The 16229-nt window shown below is 41.7% G+C and overlaps 1 protein-coding gene across 7 annotated transcripts in view; it reads left to right on the top strand.

Moving 5' to 3' along the window:
- The first annotated feature begins 10094 nt into the window (after nt 1-10094).
- NCOA6 (nuclear receptor coactivator 6) overlaps nt 10095-16229 on the top strand; it is a 97114-nt gene continuing 90979 nt past the window's right edge. For 6 of the 7 annotated variants that reach the window (XM_037043912.1, XM_037043911.1, XM_037043914.1 and 3 more), the window contains exon 1: nt 10095-10182. The gene's annotated coding sequence lies outside the window, so the exon portion shown is untranslated. The remainder of the gene's footprint in view (nt 10183-16229) is intronic. The other variant, XM_037043909.1, reaches the window with a different exon arrangement.

Here is a 16229-nt window from a genome sequence, read left to right as displayed (position 1 = left end):
TTTCTACCTACCGTCTGTAATATTTATTCTCTGTACCTTTTCCCCCTTTCTCCTCCTCCCACTCCCCTGTTGCTAATCCTCCATGTCATCTCCTTTTCTGTGGTTCTGTTCCTGTTCTAGTTGTTTGCTTAGTTTACTTTTGTTTTAGGTGTGGTTGTTAATAACGATGAGTTTGCTGTCTTTTTACTGTTCATGTTTTTTATTTTCTTTTTCTTAGATAAGTCCCTTTAACATTTCATATAATAAGGGCTAGGTGATGATGAACTCCTTGAACTTGACCTAATCTGAGAAGACTTTATCTGCCCTTCCATTCTAAATGAAAGCTTTGCTGGATAGAGCAATCTTGGATGTAGGTTCTTGCCTTTCATGACTTGGAGTACTTCTTTCCATCTCCTTCTTGCCTGTAAGGTCTCTTTTTAGAAATCAGGTGACAGTCTGATGGGAACTCCTTTGTAGGTGACTGTATCCTTATCTCTTGCTGCTTCTAGGATTCTCTCCTTCATTTTAATCTTGGCTAATGTAATTATGATGTGCCTTGGTGTGTTCCTCCTTGGGTCCACCTTCTTTGGGACTCTCTGAGCTTCCTGGATTTCCTGGAAGTCTATTTCCTTTGCCAGACTGGGGAAGTTCTCCTTTATTATTTGTTCAGATAAGTTTCCCACTTGTTGCTCTTGCTCTTCCTATTCCCCTTCTGGTACCCCTATCATTTGGATGTTGGAAGGTTTAAAGATGTCCTGGAGGTTCCTAAGCCTCTCCTCATTTTTTTGAATTCTTGTTTCTTCATTCTTTTCTTTTTTTTTTTAAGATTTTATTTATTTATTTATCTTTAAAGGGGAAGGAGAGAGAGAGAAACATCAATGTATGGTTGCCTTTCGTGTGTCCCCTGCTGGGAGTTGGCCTGCAGGGAACCGGCCTGCAACCCAGGCATGTGCCCTGGCTGGGAATCGAACCTCGATCCTCTGGTTCGCAGGCCCGCTCTTCATTCTTTTCTGTTTGGTCATTTTTTCTTCCTTCTGGTCCACTCCATTGATTTGAGTCCCAGTTTTCTTCCCATCACTATTGGTTCCCTGTGCATTTTCCTTCATTTCACTTAGTGTAGCCTTCATTTTTTCATCTAATTTGCAACAAAAATTAACCAGTTCTCTGAGCATCCTAATCACCAGTGCTTTGAACTGTGCATCTGATAGGTTGGCTGTCTCTTGGTCGCTTAAAAGTATTGGCTCTGGGGCTTTGATCTGTTCTTCCATTTGAGCCATTTTGGGGGGGTTGGGGAATCTGGTTGTGCCTGTTATGTAATGAGGGGCGGAGCCTTAGGTATTCACCAGAGCAGGGCAACCCAGTTCCTGGGTTGTGATGGGGCAGGGTCAGAGAGGGAACGATGGTGCTTGCTCCGCTCTCTCTCTGGGATTTCAGTCCCTTCTGCTGCTTCCCTCAAGCAAATTGGGGCCCTTCTGGTGCTGGTTCCTGGGTGGGTGGGCTTGTGTATATTCTAGGACCCTGTGAGTCTCTGCAATGAACTCTCCTGTGAGGCTGGGAGTCTCTCCCGGTACCTCAACCCCTACGAGTGTTTTCAATCGGTGCTTTTAGGCTGGGGCCCTGGGTGATGTGGTCTTTCTCACTCCCCGTTTTCACCTGGTTTATCTGCACTCAAATGTGTGACCATGAACAGCCAGCCGCCTTGCACGCCTCACTGGGTCTGCTCGCTGCCTCCCTGCGCCTGGCGTCTGCCAACCGCTGCCTGTGTGCCTGGGTCCACTAGCCACCACTTTTTCCTGCTGCAATCCCTCTCTGCCAGCCGCCGATTTCACCGCTCTTACTGTTCTGGATGAATGGTTGTCAGACTTCCATACAGTTCAATTTTCTGTCAGTTCTGGTTGGTTTTTTTTTTTTGCTTCTAAATTTTTGTTGTCCTTAATTTTGGTTGTTCGAGGAAGCACAGTGTGTCTACCCACGCCTCCATCTTGGCCAGAAGTCCTAGACTTTATATTCTTAACCACTTTTACTTTAGTTAGACTGCACTGTCTTGAGCTACCATTAAAAAAACATAAAATTCACCTCATACTGAGAACTGAATTTTTGCTGACTATGAATGGAAAAGATGCTTGGAAATTTAAAAAGTTTTTATGGTGATATTCTCTCTGGCCTCAAATTAGCTCCAAGATATAGCACCTTGCTTTTTAAATTGGATATTTTGGTATTTCCTTCAAATCTTGGTTAAGAGATGAAGCTTCCTGATTTCAAAATTTACTACAAGGTTATAGTAATCAACATATTGTGGTACTGGCATAAGGATAAACATATCAATGGAATAGAATTGAAAGTCCAGAAATAAACCCATATATCTATGGTCAATTGATTTTTGACAAGAGTGCCAAGATTATTCAATGGAGAAAGAATAGTCTCTTCAACAAATGGTGCTGCCACAACTGGATAAACCACATACAAAGGGATGAAATTTGACCCTTCACATCATAAAAAGTAACTCACAATGGATCAAAGCCCTAAATATAAGATCTAAAACTATAAAACTCTGAGAAACATACAGGTAAATCTTTACAACCTTGACTTTGGCAATGGTATTTTTAGCTGTAAGACCAAAAGCACAAGCAACAAATTAAAAAATAAATTAGACTGCATGATGATTAAAAACTTTTATGCATCATAGAACCTGAAGAAAGTGAAAAGACAACCCCCACCAAGTTGAGAAAATATTTGCAATCACATATCTGATAAGGGTCTAGTATCCAGAATATGTAAAGAACTTACAGTTCAACAACCCAATTAAAAGATGGGCAAAGGACTTCAATAGATATATCTCCAAAGAAAATATACAAATGGTTAACAAGTCTACGACAAAATTCTCAATCAATATAAGAAATCACTAGGGAAATACAGATCAAAACCACAATAAGATACCACTCTATTATTTATAGGTCGGCTATAATAACTTTTTAAAATCATTTTTAAGAAAGAAGTATTGGCAAGAGTATGGAGAACTTGGAACCCTCATACATTGCTAGGGGAAATGTAAAATGGTGCAGCCACTGTGGAAAACAGTTTGGCATTTCTTTGATAAGGTAAACATAGAATTGCCATATGACCCAGCAATCCCATTTCCAGATATATACTCCAAATAATTGAAAACATGTGTTCAGACAAAAACTTGTACATGAATAGTAGGACTATTCACAAAAGCCAAAAGGTGCAAACAACACAAATGTTTATCAGTGGGTGAATGGGATAAACAAAATGTGGTATATTCATACAATGAATATTACTCAGCCATAAAAACAAATGAATGTTACAACATGGATGAACACTGAAAGCATGCTAAATGAAAAAAGCCAGGCATATTTATACAAACTATCCAGAATAGGCAAATCTATAATGACAGAAAGCAAATTAGTAGTTGCTTAGGAATAGGGAAGTGCAAGGAGGGAAATTGGAAGGAGGGCAACATCTAAGGGGCACAGGGCTTCTTTTTGAGGTGATGAAAATGTTCTAAAAAATTGACTGATGATGGTTGCACCTATCGTGACCATACTAAAACACATGGAATTGCTCACTTTAAATAAGTGAATTATTTGGTATGTGACTTATAACCCTGTAAAGCTGTGTTTTGTTTTTTTTAAAGACATAGCATTTAGCAATATCAATTAGAGCAGAACACATGCAAACTCTATGACCCAGCAATCCGAGTCTTAGGTATATATTCAGCAGAAAATTGTATATTCATTCAAAGGCATGTAAAAGAATATTCACAGTAGTAGTATTAAAAATAGACCTGAAGTGGAAATTGTAATGCTCAGCATCAGTAGAATGGATACATGGTGATATATTCAAATAATTAAATGATATGAAGCAATGAAAAGGACCAAACTACAACTATTTGTGACAATATAAATGAATTACAAAAACATAAAATTGAGCGAAAGAAGCCAGGTTCAAGATTCTATTTATATAAAGTATAATACCTGGCAAGCCTAATCTATAAAGTGAGAGAGGTCAGGATACTGTTTTACCCTCAGGGGCGTGAGTAGGTAAATAACTAGAAAGGGGACATGAGGTGCTTTTGTGGGCTGGTAATGTCCTATTTTTTGATTTGAGAGTTGTTTAAATCACTTTGTGAAAATTCATTGGGCTTTACACACTTATGATTTGTGAATTTTTATGTTATACTCTAATAAAAAAGTTGAAAAATTTCGGAATGTTTTTGAAAACAGGCTTTTAAATACTAAGAATGTATCTCATGGGGTTTTTGTTTTTTGGTCACTTCTCGATACTCTAATTTTTTTTCAGTTGTGTTTTTATCACGCTATTTCTATTTTTCGATTTTTTCCCTAAAAGCAAACCATTGCTGCCCATAAATAAGGCTTTCTTCAAAGTAGAAGTGACCCTTCTTTTATTTCTTATTGTAGCAATTTTCAACCTTTTTCATCTCATGGCACACAAACTAATTACTAAAATTCTGCAGCATATATTAAAAAATATATGATTTTGCCAATCTGACAAGAAAAAATAGGTGTAATTTTGAGTCAATCACACTGGATGGCTACTGTTGTGTTGGCTATTATCATTTTTTTATATACCTTCTTTGAGGAAGTATTTTAAAGAAAAGAAATTTATCTATTTTTAGGGAAAGGGGAAGAGAGGGAGAAAGAGAGGGAGAGAAACATCAATGTGTGAGAGAGACATCAATCAATTGCCTCTCATGTGCCCCCAACTGGGAACCTGGCCCAAGACCCAGGCACATGCCCTGACTGGGAATTGAACTGGTAACCCTTCAGTTCACAAGGCAGCACTCAATCCACTGAGCCATACCAGCCAGGGCTATTGTCATTTCTTAAATCTGACAATCCAAGGGAAAGCAGGTCAGTGCCCCTGACTGAATCGTAAGGTACTGCATGTTTTAAAAATTCCTGTGGAACACTGGTTGCAAATCACTGTCCTATTGTCTTAAAATTGTAGAGCTGATTTTCTCCCGTCCAAGGACTAGGCAGTCCTGACCATGCTTAGCTTCCGAGATCAGATGAGATCTGGCACATTCAGGGTGGTATGGCTATAGACTGATTTGCTAATAAAAAGACACTTTATTGCCAACTACTGGTAAATTGTCACAACAAATTTATCCACCCATTTAGATATGATGTCCTCCTACAAAACAGCTTGTCCAACCAAATGTGTTAACCAGTCATTTGGCATCATTGTGATGAAATCCACAGAAAGTAGAATGTTGATGCTCTGTAGATGGTTTTGTTCTTTTTTTTTTCTCATTTTTGATGTTCTTTTTAAAGACATGGTTTAAGTATTTACCATCAGTCTTATCACTGCAAAGTGTAAGCCCACCTGGACAAACATATAAAAGTAGAAGGTCAATAAATGTTAATCAAATTGTTCACATCAAAGAACAATTGATTAGCTTTTTCTTTACCCAAATCTGTATCCAGTACAATCCTAGATGTCTTAAACACTTCTTTTCTTGCTCACATCCTGTGAAGCAACCTGATAACCTCTTTCAGGGCCTCTATTAATCTGCTGCTTGTTGAGGCTTCAAAAGTGCTAGGCATTCTGCTAAACATTATAAGTACTAATGCACTTAATCCTCTACTAATTCATTTAATCCTCTAATCCTAATCTGTAAGGTGCCCTTACTATCTGCACTTTACAGATGAGGCAACTGAAGCACAAAAAGGTTGTTATATTACAAGTGATGATACTATAAAAATATGTTCTTTAGGGAATTTGCAGTCTATTATGGACACAAAACAAAATAAAAATGTGTAAGGATTAAAAAAACAAACAAGAGTAAATACTTTGAACTCTGTCAGACAAGCTTTTATATCTGCTTGATCCCAGTTTTCTCATCGGTCTAACAAGGTTAGACTTCCCCAAGGTCACATAGCTGATACAATGCAGAGCTGGAATCCAAACTTGGGTATTTTGGCTCCAGAGCCCAATCTTTGTAATTATTTGCTAACCATAGGGCCAGTCCATGGCCTCTTTCTGTTCCTTTGCTGCCTTCCTGTGGGCAACAAATATTTATGTTGCCTATACTCCTGCTATTTTCACCTATGGGATGTGTAGGTACCCAAGTGGGCCCCTGTCTCCTAACTCCCTGCATACTTCCTAATCCCAGAAAAACCTATGACCTTCAGCATAAGGATATGGAAAACAAGCTAAAAAAAAAGAGAGGATAGTGGCTCAGGTTCTGATTTATATGAGGTCTGTCTGTAAAAAGTCCAGCCATTGTTAATATAACAAGAACGGTTTGTGCAAAATCAGTGTAGCCTGGCAGCCAAGGAGAATGGGCCAGAACATACATACCTGAACAATGACGATGTCACTGTACTTGTCAGTGGGAGTGGTAGATGCTGTGGAGTGAGCAAGTGTACTGTGTGGCTATGGCTTTCAAAATGACTGAGCAAGTAGAGCAAGGAACCTGCATCTAATTTTGTATCGAGCTTGAACATTCCCCCATGGAAACTATTTGGATGATACAGAAGGCCATAACTATGGGCAACTCGTGATTGGCAGCTTCATCATAACAACACACCCGCTCACCCATCAAGTGTCATGCAATTTTTTGGCAAAACATCAAATCACCCAGGTGACTTAGCCCTCCTATAGCCCAGATTTGGTGCCCTTACACTTCTACCTTTTCCCAATACTAAAATACCTTTGAAAGGAAAGAAAATTCAGACCATGTATGCGATTCAGGGAAATACAACAGGGCAACTGATGGTGACTGGGAGAACTGTGTGAGGTCTCAAGGTGCCTACTTTGAAGGGGACTGAGGTTTCATTGTCCTATGTACAGTGTTTCTTGTTATCTTCTTCAATAAATGCCTCTATTTTTCATATTACATGGCTGGATACCTTCTGGACTGAATTTTTTCATCTTCCCCAAGAAACGCTGTACCTATTAAATAGTAACTCTATTCCCTCCTCCCTCCAACCCTTGGAAATCACTATTCTACTTTCTGTCTTATGAATTTGACTACTCTAGGAAACTTACATCAGAGGAATCATATCATATTTGCCCTTTTGTGGCTTAATGCCTTCAAGATTTATCCATGTTGTAGCATGTGCCAAAATTTCCTTCCTTGGTAAGGTCGAATAATATTCCATTGCATGTAAATAGCTCATTTTGCTTATCTATTCATCTGTTGACAGATGAATGGATAACTAGGTTGCTTCTAACTTTTGGCTACAGTGAACAATGCTGCTATGAACAGGGATGTATGAATATCAGTTCAAGTCCCTGCTTCTACTTTTTTGGGGTAAATATCCAGAAATGGAATTGCTGAATCAATCAGATGGAAATTCTATGATTAAATTTGTGTGAAATCATCAAACTTTTTTCCCATAGCTGCTGCGCCATTTACATTCCCACCAGCAATGCAAAACTGTTCTGTTTTCTCCATAGCCTCACCAACACCTGTAATTTTGTTATTTATTTATTTTTTAGTACTAGCCACCCTAATGGGTGTGAAGTGGTCTCATTGTGGTTTTGATTTTCATTGTCCTAATAACTAGTGCTGTGCAATATCTTTTCATGTGCTTATTGGTCATTTGTATGTCTCCTTTGGAGAAATGTATATCCAAGACCTTTGCCCATTTTTAGATTGAATTTTTGCTGTTTAGAATCTTTCAGAGCTTTATTACCTCTAGAAATTTTTGTAAGACTTAGAGGTGTACGTAGTATATGTATGTCATATACATACATATACTTGTATGTATATGTATGTACATATACATATGCCTCTGGGCTGACTTCTGGCAGGACCTTGTCTCTGGATGAAATAACCAGGATGAAATAACCAGAGTTTCTCACTTAGTCTTTCATATTAATTAATTAATTAATTAAATCATTAATTGTACCATTATCCAAAGAGTCGGTCTTTGGGTATGGTTGATTTCCAGGCTAACACAAAAGAGTATATTCTTACATGATTATATAAAGTTCAATAATTGTCAAAATTGATCTATGATGCTAGAAGTCAAAATAGTGGTTACCGCCTTGGCTGGTGTAGCTCAGTGGATTGAGCGCGGGCCAGCAAACCAGAGTATTGTGGTTCAATTCCCAGTCAGAGCACATGCCTGGGTTGCAGGCCAGTTCCCAGCAGGGGACTCACGAGAGGCAACCATACATTGATATTTCTCTCCTTCTCTCCTTCCCATCCTCTCTAAAGATAAATAAATAAAATCTTTAAAAAATAAAATTAAAGTAAAAGGGAAAATTTAGGAAAAAAATAGTGGTTACCTCTTGGGGAGCAAGTATTGACTGGGAGGGACAATATGGCAAGGGAAGAAAGGAAACTTTCTGGGTTTATCTGTAACTTGATCTGGATGGTGGTAACACAGGAACATAGGTAAAATTTTATTAGGCATACACTTAAGATGTTTGCATTTTGCTTTATGTAAATTACACCTTACTTTTTAAAAGTTAAAAGAAAGTACTTAAAAATTTTTTTCCAGGCTCTTGTAAATCCTTTTGGTATTAACTTTACAGGCTCCAAGGTGTAAGGTGTCCCCTTGTGGTTCTCTCTGCCCTCAAGCCCAGCACCTAGCCCAATGCCCAGGATTCATACACATAACACATATTAACTGAGCGCCTCCTCTTGTGCCAGGCCCTGTGCTGTGTGCTGAGGAACCAGCAGTAAACAAAATGGATAATCTCCCTCTTTATGAAGCCAGCAATCTAGTGCTAAAGATAGGGAATAAATAACCTAGTACATCCTATTGAGAACAAGTAAAGGAACCTGTCTGGGGAGTGGTCAGAGAAGGTACCCTTGGGGTAGCAATATTGGAGCTGGGATCTGAGGGCTGAGGGGGGAAGGGGGAAGGGAGAAGGGAAAAGGGAGAGTATTTTAGGTGGGAGGCTTCAGCATGTGTTAGGGGTCCTGAGAGGAGAGAAGTACAATATGTGAAGGAGGTCACTGTAGTTGCAGTCCAGAGAAGCGAAGAGGGCCCTGAGATATGTCTGGAGTTGTGGAAAGAGCAGCAGTAAGAAATCTATTTGGCCTTTATCTTAAGAGCAATGTGGAACCATCAGATAGTTTTAAATAGGGAAGGGGCATAATCAGATTTCTGATTTAGAAACATTACTCTCACAGCAAGGTAGAGAATAGATTGGAGAAGTACCAGAGAGGCTGTAAAAAGGCCCTGGACAGTTTGGGCACCAGTCCTAGGATACAGCGTGTGCTCAATAAATAATTGTGGAATGAAAGAACTCCTGACTCCTTTTCTTAGATGAAACCAGTATGCCTGAGCTTTGTGATAAGGTTACAATCCACCTACTCATCTCCTGTCTTCTGTGATGCTTTTGTAGTAACAGACTCTTAACTCCCATTTTACAGATGATGAAGCTGAGGTTCAGAGGCAAAGGAAAAACACACAGCAATCAAGGGTGAAAGCCAGATCTGAATCCAGGCTTGCAGTCAGACATCAAATCCAGTGTTGAGGAGGCCCCCCTACATTTGAGGAGAGGGGAAGGCATCTGCTGAGCTTGCTGGAATGATTGATGGTGATGGGAAAATGTAGAGAGGGACTTATAGGCAAATGATAATAAAGGCTAAAGATTGTATTTATCCCCATTAAAGTTATTACACACTATATGTCAGGTGCTGTACCAAGTGTTTTCCATGTCATCGCTCATTTCCTCTTTGCAAGCACTATTATCCCCATAGTTCAGATGGGTAAACTGATGCCTGTAGAACTGAGTTGCCCAAGAACACTCAGTCAGAAGCCTCCCATAGGGCTGTGCAGTGACTCTGAGGTGCTGGCAGGAGCCACTGGCATATTTCAGTGCCATGAGACACACAGAACCATTGGGTCTCGGTACCAAGCTCTGCACCCAAGTGAGCGGGTGCGCGCTCCGCCTCGCGCACTTTGAGACGCTTGGCCACGTGACCAGACCCCACCCACCCCGGTCTGCCCCGCCCCTCCCGCACTCCCTCCCTCTCTCCCTCCCTCCCCCTCCCTCCCCGGCCCGGTCCGGCCCATCCCCCTCCCCACCGGCTCCCTGAGGCCCTGCCGGGTCGGGCTGCTGGCAGCCGGGCGCCGACGGCCGGACAGACGGGCGCACGCGAGAACAGACGGACGAACTCACGGAGGGCCGCGGGCACGCACGGCCCGGGCCGGTGCTCCGAGGCCCGCCCGGGAGGGCTGGGGCCGCGCTCAGGTGAGGTGACGGCGACGCGAGCCCGTAAGGGGTGGGCCCGCCGGGCGCCCGCCGGCCTCCCGCGGTCCCGGCCCGGCTAGCTCCGCTGGAAGGACGCACTGCCGGGGCCTGGCGCGGAAAAATGGCGCCGACGGACCGTAGAGCACGGCCCCTGTAAGGGCCCAGCCCGTAGCCGCCCCGCCCGCCCGCCCGCCGTGCTCGTGTCCCCGTCGCCATGTTGGGGAGCGGACCCCAGGCCTGCGGGCGGGGGCGCTGGAGGGAGCTAGGGCTCGGCCGGGTTTGCAGAGGGTGCCGGACGCGCGGTTGGGGCGCTGAGGAGAGTGCAGGGCGGGCCGGGGTCTGCACCGGGTGGCGCTTCAGGCCCGAGGAACTGGCGGAGCCGGACGTGAGGTCGTGGCCAGGTCGCATACAAGGGACACTGGTCCAAACGGAACCAGGGTCGGGGTCCATGGAGCTTGGCGTGGCAAGACCTGGAGCTGGGTTAGACTGTGGGCAGTGTTCGGGACCCCAGGGCCGGTAGGCTCCGGAGGAGCGTGGGGCCCGAGCTCAGGCTGTCAGGACTGTGGCAGTTCTTTGGGCGGAGAGGAAGGGGTTGCTTAGAAATGGGGGCTCTTTGGGTATGAGATTGGGGCAGGCATCAGAGTCGCAGGGCTGAATTGTAAGACCGTGTAACTCATAAGTGCCCCCCGGATCCTCCATTCCTTTATTGCGGGAGCAACATAAAAAGGGAAGGGATTGATGAAGAAGAGAAAAAAGAGGGACTGAGGTTTGGGTGCAGGAACTGGCCAGCAAAACGGGTGCAAGAGAATGGAATTGGTTGGCAAAAAGAGTGTCTCCATCAACTTGGGTAGTTTGTGTGTGTCTTTAAAAGGAGGGACCGGGCTGTTTGTGGGCGGTGACCCAACGTGTCTTCCCAGGAAGGGGACAGCCCACTGTTTAAGAGCAGGGTCACCTGGGAGGTCATCAGAAAGGCATTATTGAAACCAGTAAGAATAGTGAAGGAGTGAGTGTGTAGAAAATTCAAAGGTCTTAGAGATCTTGTAGCAAGTTCAGGTGATTGTATCTGAGACGAATATAGAAAGGTGAAGTTGACTTCTCAAGATCTTAAAAGTTAATGGCAGGGGAGCTACTGGCACCCAGGTCCGCTGCCTCATTCAACACACTGCCTTAGAAGAATTTGCTAGCAGGCAGAAAAATGTCAAGTCAAACATAGTAGCTTATGGCAAAGAACTGTTCGTTTTGTTTCTGCAATAAGTTTGTGTTTGTCAGTTCAGAGGCTGAGACGGGTACAAAAAGTATAGGTAACCAGCTATTTGATCATTTCCAGCCGACCTCCATTTGTGGAAAGAAGTTATCTTCAGGACCTTTTTGACTCTAACTTTCTAGAGTTTTAAGAGATGCTCCTTCTCTTCTAGGGGTTTATTATACAGCAAAGGGACATAAAAAGCCTTTTAAAAAGGTGGGTAGTGGTCGACACCCAGGATCTCTATCATGATCTAACTTAGTTAAAAAGAAGAATTGAAAGTTCAGATGGGCTGTGGGAGAGTTCTGAGGGAAAACTATGCAAATCAATCATGATGGAGTTCTGGGGCTCCCATACAATAAAAAAGGACTTAATTTTTTTTTAATTTACTAATTTTAGAGAGGGGGGAGATAGAGAAACATAAATTTGTTCCACTTATTAATGAATTCATTAGTTGATTCTTGTATTCACCCTCACCCCTCCACAACCTAACCAACTGAGTTACCCTGCCAAGCCAAAAAGAACTTTCAACAAAAAGGCTGTGAGGATATTCATAGCAATAAGATTTTCAATATATATTCAATATGTATATGTATACCATATGTATATAAGGCAACATGATTCATTTGTTCTGGGCTTTCTAACTCAGGAAGGCCCAAGTTTGTGCCATGGGCCCTGCTAACATCTAGTGAAGCTTATGTATTTTTAATAACATAAAACAAAATACATTTAATCACAAGGAAAACCAATTATATTGAAATATAGTAGAGTGCAAGGGAGAGACAGAATTTGTTTTCTTTTTTGTGTGTATGTTTAAATACACACAAAAGAGAGAGGGGAAGGGAGGAAGAGAGGTAGAGAAACACTGATGTGTGTGAGAGAAACATTTATCTGTTGCCTCTGGCATGCCCCTCAGCTGGGGACCTGGCCAGCAACCCAGGCATGTGCCCTGACTGGGAATTGAACCACTGACCCTCCAGTTTGTGGGGTGGCACCCAACCCACTGAGCCACACCAGCCAGGGTAGAATTTATTTTCTTAGTCAAGTTCATGGGGCTCTCACCCCCTGAATTCTATCTGTGGACTCCTGTCTATGAAACCCTGCTCCTACCACAAAGTATGTCTTCCATTCAACATACATTTACTATGTGCTAGATGTCAACTGCATGTCAAGCATTATGGTAAGCTTTGAGGATTCAGAGGACTTTAGGACAGTGTCTTTTCACTTTGGATATTCAGTCCCATGAGAGAAGTAGACATGTAAACAGTGGTAAATGCCAGAGGAGAGTTGTATGGACACAGAAGTGGGCATGTTTCTGCTCTAGGAATCAGGGAAGGTTTTGTGAAAGGGTGCCATGAAATGTGAAGGAGTTTGTGAGATGGAAAGTTGGAGAGAAAAGTATTCCAGGAAGAGTCATGCATTTTTAGGGAATGTGATTGAATGTGGCCAGAGAATGTGTGTGTGTGTGTGTGTGTGTGAGAGAGAGAGAGAGAGAGAGAGAGAGAAGGAGGAAGGGAGGAGAGAAAAGAATGGAGAATGAGACAGGGAAGGTTGATTAGAATATGGTTGTGAAGGACCTTACTAAGGAGTTTGGACTGAATCCTTACCTGATAGGAGGCATTTTCAAGGTCTTTGAGGAGGGGGCTGTAAGATGAGATTTAATTTTTAGGAGACAAATGGATGTTTAGTAGGAGGGTGAACTGGAGAGCAGGGAAGAAGTAATGAGGACTTGAACTAAGGCAGAGACTTGGAGCATTGATCAACATTAGAATTTGTAGGTGTTAATAATTGATATTGTGGCCCTGGCTGGTGTAGCTCAGTGGATTGAGCACAGGCCTGCGAACCAGAGGATCTCGGTTCGATTCCCAGTCAGGGCACATGCCTGGGTTGTAGTCCAGTTCCCTGCAGGCCAACTCCCAGCAGGGGATGCACGAAAGGCAACCATACATTGATGTTTCTCTCCCTCTCTCCTTCCCCTCTAAAGATAAATAAATAAAAATAAAATAAAATAAAATAATTGATATTGTGAATGGTGAGTGAGTGTTTTAGATTTCTAGTTTGGAGTGGTGGCTGTCAAAGAGGTTAAATAGATGAAAGGAAAATGAGGTGAGAATTATCATAGATAATAAGGGGGAAGATGTTTTTTTGTGAGAGTAATTGACTTTTGGAAACCATTGCAAAACAGTGAATGTGTAGTTTTTCCTTCAGGAAATTAGAGGTGTCAGCAGACATAAAATTCAGGGAAATACAGGGGAAATATTCTTAGAGCGTAGGGAAATCACAGCTGTCTGTGGCAGGGGTCCACAAGCTATGGCCCATAGGTCAAATCTGGCCTGCCACCTATTTATATAAAGTTTTATTGGAGCACTAGCACACTTACTCGTTAACATACTGTCTTTGGCTGCTTCCACACTACCAATGGTAGAGTTGAGTGGCTGTGACAGAATATGTAGCTTATTACAAAGCTGAAAATATTTACTATGTGGCCCTTAACAAAGGCATTTGCCAGTCCCTTATCTGTGTGTGTCTTAATGTTGGGTATTCAACTTCTGTTTAGCATTCTAGTATCTGTATGATGGAGGAGAACCATTTTGGCTCTGTCCTCTGTCCTTCTGGCCAGGTCCTGCATGCTCCGTGTACCAGCAGCATGACATAGACCCCTGAATATTTTATATCAATCAGTGATGCCAAGGTCTGCTGTTCTCAGTTCTGCTGTGTGGCAACTATGGTAATACCAGCTTTTTACAGTTTAGACCATGCTGGGGCTTGTTTTGCCATTTTTCTATTTTGGGATGGGTTTTTCAAAAGATTTCTTTATGTTTTCTGATTATTAACCCTTTGTTGGTTATATGTATTAAAGATACCATTTTCCATTTTGTTGTTAATCTTTTAAATATCTTTAAGTTGTCTTTTGTTAAAAAGAAATTCTGAATTTTAATAAAGTCAAGTTTAATAAAGTCTATCCCCCCTTCCCCACCAAGATTTTGAGGTTATTCTTTATACTATCTTCTTGAATCTGTACTGATTTGTCTTTGATGTTTAGATCTCTAATGCATCTGGAGTAGACTCTTCTGTGTGGTTTCAGGTATGGTCCAGTTTCATTTTTTTCCCTATGTACAATTAATTATCCCAGCACCATTTATTGAGTGGCTTTTGTTTTCAAATTGTGAGTTCTTTTGGTGGAGTCTGAGGTCCTAATTCTAGCTCCACTGCTTGCTAATTTGTGACCTAGGTCAAGTTACCTCTGTTTCTTGATCTTTAAACTAGGATAATAGTATTTAACTCATAGGGTTGTCATGAAGGTTAAGTGAGTTAGTTCATATAATATGTAGGACTGTGTGGCACCTAGAAGTTGCTCAGTAATGTAACCTGTTATTTAGCATTATTGTTCATATATGGTTCCTATCAGTAAGAGGCTTGATATGCTCAATACAATTGTAGAATTAGTTTGGTTTTCAGGACAATACAGAATGGTTGAGAGCTAGGCTAAGGGTTGTAGGAGATGCTTCCAGATTGTCTTAGTTTTAGGTGCTTCCTTAGCCTGTCAGCTGACATGGAACTCCTCCCGCCCTAACACTTACTTTATAGAGAACTTCAGCAGTGGATGCAAACTGGCAGCCTGTGTTTGGATTTGACCTGCAGACACCTTTTGTTTGGCTCATACAATATATTTTTTAAGATTTTACTTACTTATTTTCTAGAGAGAGGGGAAGGGAGGGAAAAGAGAGGGAGAGACACATTGATTAGTTGCCTCTCACAGCCCCCAACTGGGGACCTGGCCTGCAACCCTGACCAGGGAACCAGGAATGGAACCCGGGACCTTTTGCTTTGTAGGCTGGCACTCAGTCCACTGAGCCACACCAGCTAGGGCTCATACAGTATTTTTAATGTCTTAAAAATTTATATAAATTTCAGAGTTTCTAACATCTTGAAAAATCTTATCTTTCAACACCAAGCCCACATTCTCTCAGGCAGTACTATAAAAGCTGAAGCTTTTAGGTAGATATGTATTTCCTGGTTTCCTTCATGATCCTCATACTCACTTGCTTTGCACATTTACTTTTATCACCCTGTAGGCATTTAATTTTCTGGTTCTTACTGAGGTTTTAAATATTATCTCTCCTAAATCAATAAATGACATATTGGGATAGGGTCAGGACAGAAATTTGGCAAATGAGTTTGTGGACAAGAAAAAACTAAAATCTGTTTCTGAGGCTGACTCATACTTAATGAATAAAATCATTGAATTAAAAGATGAGGTGAAATTTAGTTCAAATCACTGAATATTTAGGCATCTACTATGTGTTGGGTACTACATTAGAAACTACCACATTGGTAATAGAAGAAAATTAGCTTGTCAGCTTTATGAAATACTACAGAACAGATCTTTTTACTTATGATGTAGAGCTGTTTTCCAAGAGAACAGTTGGATGAGAGGTAGGAAATGTAGGAATTCATTCATTTGTCAAACCTTTATTGAGCCCTACCATGTACATTTGGCTGGGACTCTGTAGGATATGAGGATGAGTCTACCAGGGTTCAAGTGTCATGTGGATTTTGTGTAAGGTGTGATGGACCTGGAATATCATAGAATGGTACCTGGAAGAGGTAGTCTTTGAGTGGAGCTGCCAAGAATGGTTAGGATCATAACACTTGGAGATGAGGCAGGTTTTTGCAGGCGAGTGAAAGTATGATTGTAGAGATGGATGTTTAGGGGAAAGTGAAGAGTCCAGTTTGGCTGGAGAACAAGGTTATAACAGGGCTGCTTTTAAGACTTAAGGCTGGAAATTGAGATTGAACAATA

The sequence above is a fragment of the Sturnira hondurensis genome, unplaced genomic scaffold (assembly GCF_014824575.4).
Source record: "Sturnira hondurensis isolate 20B ecotype Veracruz unplaced genomic scaffold, ASM1482457v3 Scaffold0004136, whole genome shotgun sequence".
Classification (NCBI taxonomy): Eukaryota; Metazoa; Chordata; class Mammalia; order Chiroptera; family Phyllostomidae; genus Sturnira; species Sturnira hondurensis.
The sequence above is the reverse complement of the archived record's forward strand: the minus strand, read 5'-3'. Positions and strand labels throughout refer to the sequence as shown.